We start from the raw sequence: 17,803 nt of genomic DNA, 5'->3' as shown, positions 1-17,803 counted from the left end.
GAGACATGGGTATTAGAATTTCAGAAAAAAAGAACCTTCTTGTGTCTGAGAGAACCAGCAGCATCTCTCCTAACATGACGCCATCATCCCTTCCTTTCCACCAACGTTCCTCCTTTCAGGTTGCCAGCATCTCTCCTTAAAGGACACTAGCATCCCTTCTTACTGGACGTCTGTTGGTACATTTTAAAATCTGTTTGTTTGTTTGTATTCTTATACCTCTACCCCCTTCCAACACTTATTCCTCTCTAATCCTTTCCAACCCCCCAAAACGAGGGAGGAGAGAAAGAACATTAGAGGGGAAAGGGAAAATAGATCTCTGTAAGCTACTTACTGCTAATTAGGGATGTAGAGTTCCTTGAGGCAAGTCCAGTCTTCATCATCAGAATATCCAGCAATTCAGCAATAGCAAACACAACAGCAAAAGCAGCAACAGGATGAACCAGCAGCATCGGAGCAGCAGCAGCAGTGGGAACAGCAGAGTTCCCAGAATTAAACCATTTGCAGCTGGCAAAGATCACTCCCTCGACAGTGCACAAGACAAATCATAATCATCTAGTATGAAGCAGCCTCTTATCCCACACCTGGGATTAAAACAAAAACATATTCACATTAACATAATTGGGTTCTTTAAAGAAACTAAAACTCACACACAGACATCAGCATTCCTCCTCCCAACTGCAGCAATAGCTTCTGAGAGAGGACTAAGGAAGTGCTCTCTCTCTGCTACCATCCTAAGAGCCAGTGCGGGAAGACTATGCTAGGAGGGAAGGCCCTAGTATCTAAGACTCCACTTACACGAAAATAAACAACCACTTTGTGCACCATGAAGAAACGACAAACATTTACAAAGACTTTGCTCTGACCTCATCACAACTCTGCCAGCAACCCAGAATTTCAGTGATATTGTAACATTTTTGTTATTGTTGTTGTTTTATTTGTTTGGGTTTTTTTTGAGACAGGGTTTTTCTATGTAGTCCTAGCTATTATGAAACTCCCTAAGTAAACCATGCTAGCCTTGAATTGACAGAGATATTCCTGCCTCTGCCTCCCATGTGCTAGGATCCTAATATTTTGATTTTGAAGAAACTGTCGGTACTCATTTTATAATAACGAATAGACATTCAACACTCTCTGTTTAAGTTTGTTTGTTTTATTTAGCTAAAACTTCAAATGAACTTAGGTGTATCATCACTACCACCACCACCATCATTAAGTCTGAGATACAGAAACCTCAGACGAGAGGAAGGTTTTGCCCCAGTGACATACAAGAACAGGTGGAGCCAAGACAAGGCTCTTGTAGCCCCATTAGAGGGCGGTGCTCTGAATCACTGTAGAAGAAAGAGACAGAGAGAACAGCAATTATAGTCAGTTATACCTGCATTCTAATCCCACACTACCTTTTGATTCATCACATTGTACACCCATATTGCATGTGACAAAACTAAGATTTAAAGGGGTTCAAGAGCAACCTAGTGTCCCCAAGTTGGTAATTTCTGGAGTCAACAAAGAACCCACATAGCCAAATGCCCCAGTGACATTTGACCTAAAAATCCCTGCCAAGAGGCATTTACTGAGACAAGTGGCTGGAAATTACACTTTCAGTATTTTTTTTTTTTTGGAGGTTGGAAAATAATTTCTTTTGGTCTTTTTATGTCTTGTGTTTGATGTCATTTTGTTTATTTTCCTTGAAAAGCCTAGAAAAGAAACAAGTAAGATAGTCTCCTAATGCTGTAACTTAACCTTGAGAAAAGGCTCAGAGAGAAAATGGATCATGTACTCTTTCTCACAAACCACAAGTTAATCACTGGGGGACATAAGACCAAGAAAGCTAAAAATGGAATATGCAAAAATAGAGTTGTTCTTTGGGAACATTGTCTTTTTATAGAAGTTGAGGACCCTCCCCACCAACAGCAGACACTAAGTGGGGCATGAATCCTGAGTTTCAGGTGCCTGTCGGAGCCCATGACTCATCAGTTTAATTCCCTGGTATTTGATGAAAGTGAGAAGGGCTGAAGACAGTTTTGGCAGGCTTTATACAAGGCTGATCAATATTTTCCATTTCTCCATTTGTGTATCCCTACAATTCACTAGCTTCAAGAACAAGTTGACCAGATGCTATATGAGAAAATTGAGCAGACCCATAAGTCAAGGCAAAGAAAAGAGTGATGGAAAGAAGCTGAAGAGTTGAAAGGAGCAAAGCAAGAAGTTGTTTGTAAAAGTGTTTGTAGATTAATCACTGTGTGCTACCATACAGAAGGTGGACCTCACATACTCAGTGCTAGCCGAGCATCTTGTGCTGTGTCACAGTCAAGAAATCCTGAAGCCATGGGAATCGGGAGTTTCAAGCATTCCCCAGAGAGAATCTAGAACCCAGGAGCTACAAGCCATTTGCATCATTCTCTCTAAGACCTGCCTTGGTAGGCAACAGTTTAGCCATTGCAGCTGATGTTGACCTCTCAGGCTTTAGGCTCCCCTGACATGTTTTTAGTACCTTACCTCTAAGGTCTGCATTTATTCCCAGAAAGGTGAAAGATGGCAATAAAGGAAGGGGGTGCAAAGCTGCCTAAATATTAGCCATGAGTAGCAGCCTCTACCTAGGTCCAAGCTTGCTCTGGTGGATTAGGATGAAGAGTGTATCGGAAGCCATTGCTTAGACACTTCAATAGACAAGAAGATATAGGACACAGTACTTTGTACTTTAACATGTACTAAAGATGGTACTGTAAGAACATGAGAGCCAAACCATGACGTGGCCAGGGAATTAGAACACATCCACAAGACCAACGGCCCTATTGTACATATTAAAATATGAGAAAGCAGTGACAACGCAGAGGACAAAAACAAACAAACAAACAAAACACCACAGTATCTGGGGCCATTTCAGATGCAAATCAGCTTGTCCAGGAAATCTGGAGGAATTTGGAGTAGTCATTAGAAATCTAGCTGCTCACACTGAGGAGTTCTCAGAGACAGAACCCCAGCAGGAAACATAGATTCCGGCATGGAAGACTCCAGCTGTATTACTTAAATCTTCTAAATTTGAATCCTCCCCACAGGCTTACCCAATAGGCAGCCAATCTACTTATTCTCCACATTATTTCTACAAGAGGCATTTATTACATTTATCTCTGGACCACCTCCCATGTGGCTTGATTATCCCTTACCTAAAATGCTTTGGACAAAAGCTGTTGAAGGTTTCAGAGCATTGTGGGTTAGGAGTGTTCAAGCTGTCTCTTGATTTAATGACCCAGAGCAAGAAGGCATCCTTTTGTGAGGCAGATGCTTGCATATCTGTACTGACATACAAGAAAGATGGAGACCCATGTGCCTTTCTGAGAGATTTGATATGTAGTCACTTCTAGAGAAAAGAAGATGAATAGAGTGGAACCTAAGCCTCAGAAATGTTTTCAGGGATGGCAAGATGGCTCTCAAGAGAAAGGCACTTGCCCTCCAAGCCTAAAAATGTGAATTTAATTCTCAGCTTCTGAGAGTTGTCTTTTGAATATATGGGACAAGTGTGTGTGCGTAATAAAATTATTTCTTAACTTTTGATTTTATTTATAGCATTTTACTATCACAAGATAAAATTTGAGTTTAAAATGTTATAAGTTTTTTATGCTTTTGGTCTAATTTTTTTACTCTATAAAAATTTAAAAAAAGAAACAAACTAGGCCCTCCAAAATGATAGATAATGAGTGTTGAGGTTAATTTTACAAAACTGTGTTTGCTTCTCAGTTTCTCTCTTAATCCAGCTATTCTCTTAATGAACAGAATTAAGAAACTGTCTTCTGTTTAAGTTTAGATTCTACCTAAGTTTTGGCTAAATTTGCGTAAGTTCTGCCCCACATTGGGGGCCAGAATGTTATAGTTATTTTTATAAAAGTGTGTGTGTTTCTCTTGATTTCTCTCTTCACCCGGCTATCACACAAATAACTGAGACTCTTTTATATTTGTTTAATAATAATAAAACATAATAACTGCCCAGTTTCTACTCTATCATTAATCACCTAAAATAATCTGCTTTCCTACAGGGGACATCCCAGAAATACTTGGGCTTTGTAGTTTTCCTTGCTGAGCTCTCTCTCTCCGATCCCTCCTGGATATCTCCCATGGCTGAATCCCCTACTTCCTCCTCTGACTCCTCCTCTCCTGGCTGGCAGGAAGCCCAGTCCTATTCTCTCCCCTGTTCAGTGACTGGCTACAAGCTGCTTTATTGGTGTATTAGGGGACAACTGGATGCAGTGTCAACACAACATTGAGATAGGAGATTCTCAGAACAGGGATTACAGCTAGATACAGAGGTTACAAAGGTTAACATTTGAATTACACAATAGCCTTATGCCTACAGAAGAGGGTAGAGGAGAGTGAAAAAGATGGAGTAGCACCAGACAGGAAATCAGGAGAAAGACTGTGAGAAGAGGCCATTTGTAGGGCTACCAGTGAGCCTTGGGGTAAGATGACAAGGAATCCCTCCATCAAGGGTGTAAGTACCCAAAGTAAAGGAAGAACAAAGATAAAGGTACTAGAAAAGGGTTGCTTATTTATTTATTTGTATGTGTATCTGTGTGCGGTTGTATGTCTCTCTGTGTGCATGTGGAGGCTAGAAAAGGGCATTGGGTGTCCATTATTACTCTCTGCCCAGTCCTTTGAGGCAGGGTCTCTCTCTGAACATATTTTCTCCACTAAGCCAAAAGCCAGCAAGGCCCAGCAGCTCTCCCGTCTCTACCTACCTTAGAGCTGGAGCTACAGGAAAGCACCTCGTACCCAGATTATTAATTTTGCAGCAAATGCTCCTCACCGTGGCACAGCTCTTCAGACCCCAAGATAAAGGTTCTGAAAACCACAAAGAAAGAAAGAGAAATTCTTTTAATCTAGGAAAAAGACCCAGGGACTCCCTCATAGGAGTGGGGCCATCAGAACTCCACAGGAAAGGTCAGAGTCAACAGGTAAATTCTGATGTGCCGGGAATTCCAGGGCTTTGGTCACCATCTGATAGTCCCATCAGAGACTTTAGATGGGTTCTCATCAGTCGGCACGCCAGTGTTTCTCTGAATAAAACCAAAGCTATTGTGCACAGAGAATTCATTTCACAATCAAATTCTGAATCAATTTGCCAGGCAATTAGCAGTCTGGTCTGTGTGGTGAGTGCATTCATGTCTCTGAAACACCAGTGAGGGCTCTGAAGAAGCCAAACACCTGGAGCCCGCCCATCTCCATTTTGCTCCATGCACAAAATGCATTCCCGTTTTGAAAGAAAAGAGGGTTTTATTTTTAAACTTAGATTGAATATTTACCATTTAAATTTTCTTTCTTTTTTTTTTTTTTTTTAGTAGTAGTAAAGCTAACAACTTCTGAGACCTGCAGAGGAAGAAAATATTCCAAACACGTATTGATTGTTTCCTTTCATTAACTGAATAATAGAAAACTGAGGAGGCTCCATCACTGCAGGCAGAACCCAGATTCATTAATCCCAGCTGCTTAATTAAATCAACCAAAAGCCCCTAATTTCCTTGTGTCTTTTCATGCACCTACATTCATTCATTATTAAAAGAAGGTTTTTTAGATGGTTAAAAGTCACATTGGTTGAATTTCTGAAGATTCAGCCTACTTAAGCAAAGGGATTGTCGGAGGCAAGTCAGTGACAGATTCCCTCCCCTTACTTTTTAAAATTATCAGAGAAGAAGGGGGTCATGTGTTAAAATCCTGATTTCTGCAAGCTTCATCATCTGGCCAGCAAAAAGAAAAAACTACCAGAACTGAAGAAAATACAATTTCCCATCTTTTTGTGGAATAGAAGTAACACAGAAAAGCAAATGTGCGGGGGTGGAATGACCTGTTTCAAAGCAAAAATAAAGCCATCTGTGCAAGCTGTTAACAGGTGTATCAGAGCCTAGAGGTCATTGAAGACATGCTTTCATGGCTGAGGACACAGCTCAGTAGAGTACTTGCTTGCTTTTCGTGCAGAAGATGTTGGGCTCAATGTGAGTGACACACACACACACACACACACACACACACACACACACACACAAATAATTCTGATACCTGAGGCTGGAGAGATGAGCTAGCATCCATGTTAGGTGGGTCACAGCTGTCTGTAACTTCAGTTCCAGGGCAACCAGTGTCTTCTTCTGGCATCTACAGGTACCAGGAACATGCATGGTATTCATACATACATACATACATACATACATACATACATACATACATACATACATGCAAGCACAACATTCAAACACAAAAAATGAAATGAACCTTCTTTTAAAGGCATGCTTTCAGTGAATTTGTTGTTTATGAAGTAATCAGAAATTCTTGATTTCTGGGAAGGCTGGGTGGGAAATGGAACAAAGTGAGAGGCAGATAATTAGGCATTTACACAGAAGAACTAGTTCAAAAGCGAATGCCATATCTCCTTCTGTAATTAAGATTTTTTTCCTGCACCCTCCATTCCAAAGAAAGAGATAAGAAATGCTCTTGACCATGACAAAAGTGGCTTCTAAAAAAAAAAAAAACTGCTTTGAAAAGGAGGAAATAATTATAAAGTCATGTCACTTACTATCACCACCGGTGGCTGCTGGGTTTTTTTTTTTTTTTTTTACCTTAGATGAAAGGGCAGATCTTAAACTTTAAAATATTTTCTCAGGAGGCACACTTGCTTTGTCTTGAGACTCACATAACCGAGTCCTCAGACCCTCAACTCTCCACTGGTGTCCAGTCCTGCAGACACGTTCCCTTCTGGTTCTGTTCTTACTGGAATCTCCCCCTCGCCCAGGTCGAATCCCCTGCCACCACCACCCCCATCCCCGTACTGATTCTAATCGCTTTATGCAGCCTCTTTGCCTAATTTCCTAAGGCATCACTAACTTGTGGCATGTGGTGTATGACATAGTTTATGGAAGGTCTGAAGCACATTGAAGATGATATCACAGCACACCGCACACTCTGGTAATATAAAATGTAATAACCTACTTTATGCTGCTTCGTTAAGTGAAAAATGGAATGAATTTGTATGCACACCCTCGTGGTGTTAAGATTACCCATGAGAAGATTTTTTTTTTTAAAAGATAGAAATATGCAAAAGTGTGACACCCGGTTAAGGTAATAAAATCGCCATTAATTTTTTTCTCCCCCTCCTTCAAATTATCTGCCTCTCCTTTGAGGTGCTTGTCCCTTTTTGTGCAGAGGCACAGGTGGCCTTGTCTGTCTCATGCTTCGGGCTCCTTTTTCTATGGGTAAGGAAATGCTGTCTTGGCCCCGCTGAGGGAACTAGTCTGGAGCCTACTGTATTGTTCTTGGGCACCTGCTAAGCAGAGCTGTGCCCTTGTGGCCACCAGAGGTAACCTCTAGCCCTGGGTTCCACGCTTCACCTGCATGCAGTGACAATAAACAGTGAGAATGCATGACTGCCTGGAATATATTTCTTTTCCTCTGGAAAACTGGACTTTGGAAAAATAGCAATGGAGGCTATCACACAAGTCAGGCCTATAAGATTTGGTGGCAATCAGTACAGGAAACCTAAATTATCAGAGTCCCAAACATCTTTTTTTATGAGAAACTATGAAAATTCACTTCTGTTCTGTGTATGGAGGAGAAAGGAGAAATGGGAAATTTCATTTTTCTTTTCAAGCATGAGTTCATTTCCTTTTTGTCCTGGTCACTAGGACACTCACAGAAGAACTCTTATTCCGTGGGAATGCATTCTCCATAGCTAACTTCACCTTATTGCTTTTAATTTTTCTCTTTAGTCCTATTTATTTATTTTTTATAGAGTCTCATATAACCTAAGCTAGCCTTACACTATCATTTTAGCCTAGGCTGGCATCGAAGCTTGATCCTCCTGCTTCAGTCTTCCAAATCCTTTTTTAAAAATCACCTTAAAGTCTTTAGGAAACAAGGTGAGTGTCCTTGCTTCTTTGTTTTCATTTGTTTGTTTGTTTGTTTGTTTGTTTTTTTAATTGTTGGCTTTAGGCAATCTAGAATCACCTGGGAAGAAAGAACTTCAAGTGAAAAACGTTATCAACCAGACTGGCCTGTGGCCATGTCACTGAGGAACTGTCTGGATCAAGGACTGAAGCAGCGGGTTTCAGGCCATTGTGGGCAGCACCATTCCTAGGAAAGGGAACCTAGAAGCCTTTGATGGAAAATTAGTCCCACCTACAAGAAGTGCAGGGATAAGATGGAGCAGAGATGGAGGGAATGGCAAACCAATAACTGGCCCAGTTTGAGGTCCACCCCATGAGAGAAAGCGAGCCCCTGACACTATTAATAGTACTCTGCTCTGCCTGCAGACAGGAGCCTAGCATAACTGTCTTCTGAGAGCCTTCATCCAGCAGCTGATGGAAACCGATGCAGAGACCCATAGTCAAACATTAGGCTGAGCTTGAGGAGTTTTGTGGAAGAGTGGGAGGAAGGACTGAGGGAGCCAAAGGGGTCAGGGACACCACAAGAAGACCTACAGAGTAAACTGACCTGGGCCCATGGGGACTGAACCACCAACCAAAGAGCATGCACAGGCTCGACCTAGACCCCCTACACATATGTAGCAAATGTGCAACTTGGTCATCATATGGGTCCCCTAACCATGTATGGAATAGGGGCTGTCTCTGACTCTGTTGCCTGCCTTTGTATCCCTTTCCCCTAGCCGGGCTGCCTTCTCTGGCCTCACTGGGAGAGTAGGCACTTAGTCCTGCTTTAACTTGAGGTGCCAGGGTGGGTTGGTACCCATGGGAGGCCTCCCCTTCTCTGAAAAGGAGAGGGGGAAGTGGGGAGATGGAGACTGGGAGGAAGGAAGGATAAAGTGATAAAACAAAAGGGGTCGGGGGAGCCAGCAGAGAGCAATTCATTCTTTCATGGTTCTCATCTTCAGGTTCCTGTCCTGAGCTCCTGGCCTGGTTTCCCTTAGAGATGGATTACGACCCAAAGTGTAAGCCAAATAAACCTTTTCCTCTCTGAGTTGCTTTTGGTCAGTGGTTTATCATGGCAACAGAATGAACCTAGAGCATCAGTTACAATGATGATTGTTACAAAGGGAAGGAGAAGTAAAAAATCACCGATGGAATGAAGGCCTTGTGTGATCAGAATATCCCTTCATTCTTCAGGAAGGGCACAGCCTTCATCTTCTTTGGTGGAGCAAAACTGATAAGAGAAAAGAATGCGTGTTCCACCTGCAATGTTTTCTCCAAGAATTCTGGGGCCTCTTTCCATTCCAATCTCAACCTCTTTTCTAAGTTCTGAGCTGGCAAAATGCTTTCACAGAGCACACTCAAAGAGATTTCTTCTGTGCTTCGTTCCAGGAACATTTATGTGTAGAAGAGAGTGCCTGGCCCCTCGTTTTGCAGCACCACAAACACACATTAATTAATACTGTAAGGTGAGTCACAAGACTTCCTCTTCTCCTCCAAGGGTCTTTCCCAACATAGTAATGGGTTCCAGGGGAACTAAGCATGAAATAGCAAACCTGTAGCTTCATGACGGCCTGTAGACAGTCTCCATTGTGTAAAGCAGTGTTTCTCAACCTGTGGGTCATGGTCCTTTGTCCAGGGTTGGGGAGGGGCATTGAACAACCCTTTCACAGAGGTTTCCTAAGACCATCAGAAAGCACAGGTTTTACATTATGATTCCTAACAGTGGCAAAATTACATTATGAAGCAGCAACAAAAAAATAATTTTATGGTGATGGTGAGGGTCACCAGAACATGAGGAACTGTGTCAAAGGGTTGCAGCATTGGGAAGGTGGAGAACCAGTGCTGTTAAGGTTACTGAATGCTGTAGTGATCGGAGGCTCCACTGGAACTCAGAACGAAGCGTTAAGAGTGAATCCCTTAAATCCAGGAATGGTAGCATGTCTGTAATTCTGGTTCTCAGGAAACCGAAGTTGTTGGAGGAGCTGGAATGAGGCCAGCCCAAGATGGACAGGGAGAGACCTCCCCCAAACAACACCAACAGTAGCAGCTGTGGATGCTGTGTGTGTATATGTGTATACACACACACATATCCCTTTGGGCTAGAAGGGGGTTGTAACTTGTAACAGAGTTAGTGTAAGTAGCCTGTTTTAATTGACTTTCCTTAAAAAAAATTCTTTGAGCCAGGCGTAGTACACACTACAATCCCAGTACATGGGTAGAGACAGGAGGATCAGGAATTCAAGGCCAGCCTTGGTTACATTAGCCTCTGTTCAAGGAGTAAAATAAGTCAATAAGCTTCCAAAGATGAGTGCCTTCTCATAAGTAACAGCAGTTAAATGGAGCAGGTTCTTAGTATGTGCCTGGGACTATGAAAAGTTCTTTATTAAATTACTCATGCCATGAGGCTGCAGTGCTCTGAATGTTTGTGTCTCTCCAAACTCCTCAAAGTTGAGCCCTGAGCTCAAGGCAGACTCTTTTACTTTTTGTAATAAGACAAGACCTAGCACACTTGCTTACAGAGTACTGAGTTCTAGTTCTGAGACAGACACCTTCAGCCTTTCTTAGAGTGCCATATCACCCATTCCACCATGAAGATTCTTGTAACGTGCTATTGCAATTAGGAATTGATATTTTCATCCCTTTCTCCCAAGAGGAACTGCAAGATTCCTTGTACAAACTTACTTACTTTTGTTTTACAACCTTTTCTAGAACTCAGAATTCAGCAAATCAATACACAGTCACAGCAAAAACTTCATTGGATACCAGGCCAAACTATCAACAATCACCTACACACCCATTCTTTCTTTAGAGCCAGATGGGTGTTGAATAGAGAAGGAAAACATCTCTCCCAGTTGAGCAAAACTGAGGCCCAGAAGGAGTTAAGGACCTTCTGAAAGGGCGTGGCACCCATAAATGGCAAAGCCTGGATGAAAACCCCAGCTTTAGAGTCCAAATGGCAGCATAGGTCACGCCATATGAAGGTGATTGTCATGGCCCCTTCTACAACAAACAGCACTTTGGAAATTTATTCTTTCTCTCTTAAGCAAAATAACTAGGCTCACCCCCTAGACGGAGATAATAATACTTAAAATGCAGAAAACATTTTCTAAACAGTCTGGGCCCGAAGTCTTTATAATGCACACTCACAAACTCACACATAAACTCCTGTCAATTGCTTATTTATTAACGGTCCCTGTCAGATTAGTTCTACAAATTTCAATATTGAATCACTAAAAGCCATGGGGTTATTAGTTCCTTGATTCCCAAACTCCCAAGGTCTTGCGATCCTGGAAAAGGTAGGAGCTTCTAGAGTGCCATTTTCTGGATTTTATTCACTGCAGCAGGAGAGCTGCATCTCACAGCTCTAGAACTTCATGTGACAGAGCTGGGGTGATGGCTCAGTGGATAGAGTGCCTACTGTGCAAGCATGAGCACGGAGCCTCCACACTGGCATTCTCATAAAAAGCTGTTCACAGTCATGCGCCTCTGTGTTGGTGAGGCAGGGAGACACAGGCAGATCCCTGTTGCTCCCTGGCCAGGTGGTCTTAACCAATCTTTGAGTGCCGAGTTCCATAAGAGACTCAGTCTCAAATACAAGCAGATAAGTGTAACTCACACTGCTCCCTCATCAAGATAGATAGATAGATAGATAGATAGATAGATAGATAGATAGATAGATAGATAACTAGAAGCTTATTTTTGCAGCAGAGGATTACAGCAGGATCCACGGCTGTTGGCTTCTCATGCAGGGAATAAGTGACCTGGCATATCCAGCCACAACTGGTGTACCTACAACAAACTGCTTTACCAAATCTACACGTAAGGCACAGGGAACATCTTGGAAAGAGAGATAGAAAAGCTGAATAGAAAAACCGAAAGTAGCAGAGAACAAGTATGAGGGCTGATAGCTTCTGTCCTCTAGACATGACAGGGAAGCTTACCCCATGGGTCCTCAGCAATATGATTGCCTACACAAGATCTGAGTAAAGACAGTACCAGCGAACACGCCAACACAGACAGGGAAAATTCTATGACGTCCCACCCTGGATAAAGAATTAGGCAGTCAATGGCTGCTGAGAGAGGGAGAATCCATTTTCTCCATAGTCTAGACTCCTGAGTGGTTATCCAACCCCAAGCAGTCACTCTCAAATGCATGTAGTAAGAGCAACATTAAGTGGCCATAGACAGACAGACAGACAGTTGATAGATATTAGATAGATAGATAGATAGATAGATAGATACATAGATATAGTTAGAAATAGATCATAGATAGATATAGTTAGAAATAGATAGATAGATGATAGATAGATGACAGATAAATAGACAGATCGATAGATAGAAAATTATAATCACAAAAGGAACCATGAATTTGAGAGAGAATGGGTAGAGACATGGGAGGAGTTGGAAGAAGGAGAGAAAAGGGTAGAAAAAAAACCAAAAATACAGATCTCATATGTAAAATTCTCCAAAATAATTACAATCTAAATTAAAAACAGGAAAGAATCTAAAATTTAAATAAACAAACAAATAAATAACATGGAGGGTTCTTGCTCCCTGACAGCCAGATTGGATCCATACTCCTGTTGTTATGCCTTACTCATTATGACACACTCTGTCCCCTCTGGAACTAGAGTGAAAAGGTGGGAGTTATAGAGGAGATCACCCAGTGTCCACTTCTGGCTCCACAAACACGTACACACATGCATGCACACACGTACACACTGAAGAAATCCATACTGCTCTGACAAGGCCATGCTTCTTTCTCCTTCAGTTGACGCTGGACATCAGAGCACGCTAGTCTGGGACCATCTCAGAATCCTTGGGGAACATACCAGGCTCTAGGAAAATGGCTCTCCCAAGCATTTCTCAGGGTAAATCCAAATCTAATGTTCTGAGGGCCACATGCAGATCTCAAAGAGAATGGCAACAGTTTCTGGAAACAAAAAAAAAAAAAAGTTCTTGCTACCTCTAGTGGGGTGTCTCCACGAAGAAGGAAGGAATAGGAAAGAAAAGGAACTTCCAATCTCAGTCATAAGAATATAAAGTTAAGACTGAAGCCTGATCCACATTGTCTCTATCAGTGAACACAGAAAATCCCTTTCAGTGATTATAAAATACAATGAAACATTTGTTGTTGTTGATTATTAATATTTATTATTGATTTATATTTTAGTTAAACAGTGGTTATTCCTAAACTAGCTGTATACCCAACTCACCACACAGAGACTAGGACTTATTTAATTAACCTTGAGCTCAATGCTGGGCAATAGTTACTCCATCATAAACCTCCAAGCCCGCATAGTTTTCTCCCATTCAGACTTCCCATATTATACTTGTTTTTAGTCATATCTGAGGTCTGGTTCATCTCTCTTCATGGTTCCAGGTCCACTCCTGCCAATTTCTCCTCTCTGACTCCTCCCATTTGCTTCTTTCTCCCTCCCTCCATACCAGGATGTCCCACGCTCTTCTTTCCATTGCTCAGCATTGGCTGATTGTTTTATTGACAATACAGAGAACAAATGGTGGCATGTTTACACAAACTTGAGACAGGTGATGCTTAGAATAAGCATCACAATGCAATGTCCAGATTGAATATTGGGGTAGAGAAATCAGCATTTGAATGAACAAGGGTAAATTGTATACATTCCACAGGAACATTATACCAACAATTAGTGTTAATTTCTTTCTAAGAAACAACATTTGTTCAAGATAGATGTGGCAAATATGGAGTCCAAGATGGTGCTGCTGTCAAGCAGGAAATTGATACCTTGACTGCTTTCACCATGCTGGGCATGAGTTTCAGTCCTTGGAGGGGTTTAGGCAGTTAAGAAGCTGTAGGAAATGTAACTGAGATATAAGTTACCTGAATTTGTCATTAGAGGACCTTTAAAGTACATGCTGGGAACCTCCTAAGATGACCCTGAGTATTATGGGAATATTAACATAAAGAAAAAAGGTTAAAAATAAACAGAATAATGCTTTGAGATCCCAACCTTACCAAATATGAGGACATGTCTGCGATGACAACAATGTCATTGTGTCCTGCATGCTACTAGTTACCAAGAGCAAAGGTAAGTATGAGAAGACATGTGATTGTATCATGGGATTCTGTGTGGGAAGAAGGGGGTGGGAGGAGGCTCCAAGGGCCAATATTAAAGTGTTTACTAAGCCTTTGGAAGGTGAGGCATGGCCATTTCTCAGCAAGAATAATGTGTACAGCAAGAACAGGTGAAAAGATAAATTTGATAGTGCAATTCTAAATACATGCACTGTGACATCACTTTCTTATTTGGTTCAAATAAATCCAAAGCCCTTGTTATAGCCTCACAAGAGCTGTTTTGTCTTTTGGGTTTTTTTTTTTTTTGGGGGGGGGGTTCTTTTTTAAATTGTTAGTATTTGGGAAGAAAAAAGAGTCCTCCCCAAATCTAGCTAACAAGAAAAACACTGCCAACCTGCCAACCAACTGTTTGGTGATAAAGCCAGGTTTACAGGGCCAAGTCTAAATACAAGACAAGTGTTTATAGCTGGGAGATTTATCTAAGCAGTACTGCTTTCTACTGAAGATGCCTTGGCAATTAAGAAACAGTGAACCTGGGGTTACCAAGACCGTTGGAGAGGTTGGGGACAGGCAATGGAAGCTGTTGGTCAAAGGGTACAGATGGAAAGGGAACATTTTGCCATCCATTGCACAGCCAATTGGGCACAAACCAGAATAATATATTTTATATTTTACAACCAGGAGAGGACATTTCAAATGTCCTACCATAAAAAGTGATAGGTAAATGAAGTACTAGGTCAATTAGCTTGATTTGATCATGCAACATTTATATCAAAACATCATATTATATCCCATATCCCATAAAGGTGGCAATCATGGTCTGTTTATCAAATACAGTATTAAAAATCTTTAGAAAAAAGATTAAATTTTATTTAAAAAAATAACCAAAGAAAAAGCTAAAAGAAAAACAAAACAAGACACTAATGGAATAATAACGTTGACAGACTATCAGACCCATTTGTAAAAATAAACTCCAAGCAGCTCAGGTCAGGGGCAAAGGAAACTGGGATAGAATTTGACCTGATAAATAGTTCCTGTTTTCACCTCCAATTTCCAAATAACCCTTGCTGCAACAGTTCCGATAATTTCTCCAATGAATGTCTCTTGAAATCAACTAGACTTGAGGAAATGTTATTAGATCCGTAAGGAACAGCTCCATTTTTCTTCATATCCAATGAACTTCCTTCCATGGCCAGAACGCCTAAGATATTTTCAGACAGCAGGCAAGCAGGAGAGAGAACAGGACTGAGGGACAGAGAGCAATCAAGAAAGGAGAAATATGAGCAACTTGACTAATTCTGACTGACATTTTCTTGCAAAACAGAAAAAAAGTGTGTGTGTGTGTGTGTGTGTGTGTGTGTGTGTGTGTGTGTGTGTGTGTAAAACTATCACTCGTGATTACATTGTCCACTTCAAGTTGTTAACTCTAGCTACTGTGCTTTACTAAAAGATGGCACCAGAGAACAAGAGAGGAGGACTTTTACTCTCCTCCTCAGGGACTGCTCTGAGACTCCCAACAGGATCCAAGGAGAGCCAGCTCAATGCTATGCTAATTGGTAACTTGTTTTGTTCTCATTTTACTCTTGCCTTGCCTAAAACAAAGATGTTTGATAAATATCTCCAAGAACTAAGACTGATCATTAGGGAGAAATAAGCAAAAAGTAATAAAACTTCACAGTTTGCCTCTTTAAAATATGAGTTTACCAAGAGGTATCACTTAGACTTCACCCAGCCATCCATGAGTCCTCCAAGTGGAGGGCTAGGAATCAAATCCTTCATAGACACTTTGCATAAACTCAACATGGGCACTAAACTGTGCTTGTGTTCTGCAAGCTCCTGGAAAGGGATTATTTTCCTAAGACTTGGTCCACAGTCTCCTTCCAGGGAGTAATGACATCATGTTTGCAGCATATTTTGAACCCACACACACAAGTCGAAGACATTCTTCTCACAGTATGTAAGACATAGTTACCATGTTTCTGTTGTGCCTGTAGAAATCTGTCTCTCTTGCAATGCCAACTCTATAAGATCATTGCACAAAGAGAGACAGAGCCTCCTAGACCCTTGAGTGCTTTGAATATTCTTTCTACTCTTCTTCCTCTTCCTTTCTCACTATTCCCATCTTTTTTTTCTCTGTCCCTCTCTCTCTCTCTCTCTCTCTCTCTCTCTCTATTTATGTTTTTGTTTTGTTTTACAGGTCTTGGCAAAAGGGAAAAAGAGAAGGAAAACAAGAAATAGCTCACCCTTCTCACATACTTACTCATTGGAAGGTGCTGATCTGGAATTTATGAAAAGAACCTTATTGAGTAACATTTCCCCATCTTTTCATTTGATGAATTTAAACCATAACTTCTGCCCTTAGAATGCAGACTCCTTACACAGATAGCAAAAGAGTATGTTTTGGTTACAAGGAAATATTTTGATGATGTTAGGACAATATGATGAAAAGTAGGTGTCAGAAGAAAGAGGCCCTAAGATTGCTATGTAGCCCAGGCTTGCCCAGAACTCATAATCCTGCTTCTGACTCCCCAAAGCTGGCATTATAAGGGTGTGCAACCACACCTAGGTTCTGTTTATGATTTAGCAAAATAATCACACTGTTATAATGTTTGCTAAATTCATTGTTCCTTTAGTCTCAAAGTCATGATTTGCTTTCTAGAAAACTGATGTGAAAGGTCTTTAAAACTTCAATGGAAGCCCCAGCTCCTGCTAAAAGAGCTTCTCTAGTTGTAAGGAAATCCAACTCCTAGCTCTTTGATCTGTCTGTCTATTTTTTCCAGACTTCTGACTCTAAGAATGCTTAAGTGGTCTTTCCTTTCTCAGATGGCAAACTCTGTCATGCCTCATAATTGAGTGGGCACTCGATAAATGAATGCTATAGTGCTCTGCAAAATAATACACTTCCTATTGGCAGCAAATTCAAGAGAAACTTCCTTAGAAGAAAGGACTGTCAGTTACCGCTTAACAAGCCTGAGTTGGCTCCCGTAGAAAGAGCAAACAGAACAACAGCAACTTGCTCCCCAATAACAGCCACATGGCTGTCTGGTTGCTGCTTCCATTCACCTGGCATGATGCTGGTCCCACAGAAGGAGCTCAACAAGTCCTCATTAGATTGATTCAGAAAGGCATGAGGCTGGTGATATGTAATCCATCACCTGATGGGTGGACGCCAGCCGGGTTTCTCACAGCCTGGCTGTGCCCAGCTTTTGACCTCCTGTGGTCTTTGGCTCTCTTACAGCTGACAAATTTAGCGGAGTGTGAAATGCCAGGCCAAGATCAGGAAGCCCAGAGCAAAGACTGGAAGGTTGTTCTGGAACTCTTGTGGAAGATTTGCCTTTGCACGACCCTCATCCTCTCTATGGATGGTGTCACCTTCAAGCTTTATCCCAAGATGTCCCCCCTTCAATACTCCAGACCAGAGCTTCAGAATGGACAGGAGTGATTCGAAATTCAAATATACATCAGACTTAGCTGGGAAGCCTGAAGCTGCTGGTGGGCAAACCCCACTTACAATTACTGCTGTTAAGAAGGACGCTAGTACTGACATTCTCATAAACCAACCAAAAGAGCTAGTGTACAGTGAGGATCAAAAACCATTGCCTTCCATTTTGCAAGGTCCAACACACCTTTGCCTCCCTTTTCACATCACCACAGCAACAATCACCACTATTATTGACGATTAGAACTTTTTTATTGATCACTTGTTATAGGCTAGATGCTATTATAAGTGATTGCTTGAATTCAATTAATCCTTGTAAGAAATGAGTAGGCTTGCTAACCCATATCCAGGTTGGGGTGGGAGGGGGGGGTGCTGATACAAAAAAGTGTTTAGATAAAAGTT

Source organism: Psammomys obesus, unplaced genomic scaffold (genome assembly GCF_907164565.1).
Source record: "Psammomys obesus unplaced genomic scaffold, mPsaObe1.curated_primary_1811, whole genome shotgun sequence".
NCBI lineage: Eukaryota > Metazoa > Chordata > Mammalia > Rodentia > Muridae > Psammomys > Psammomys obesus.
Note: the sequence above shows the minus strand (reverse complement) of the source record.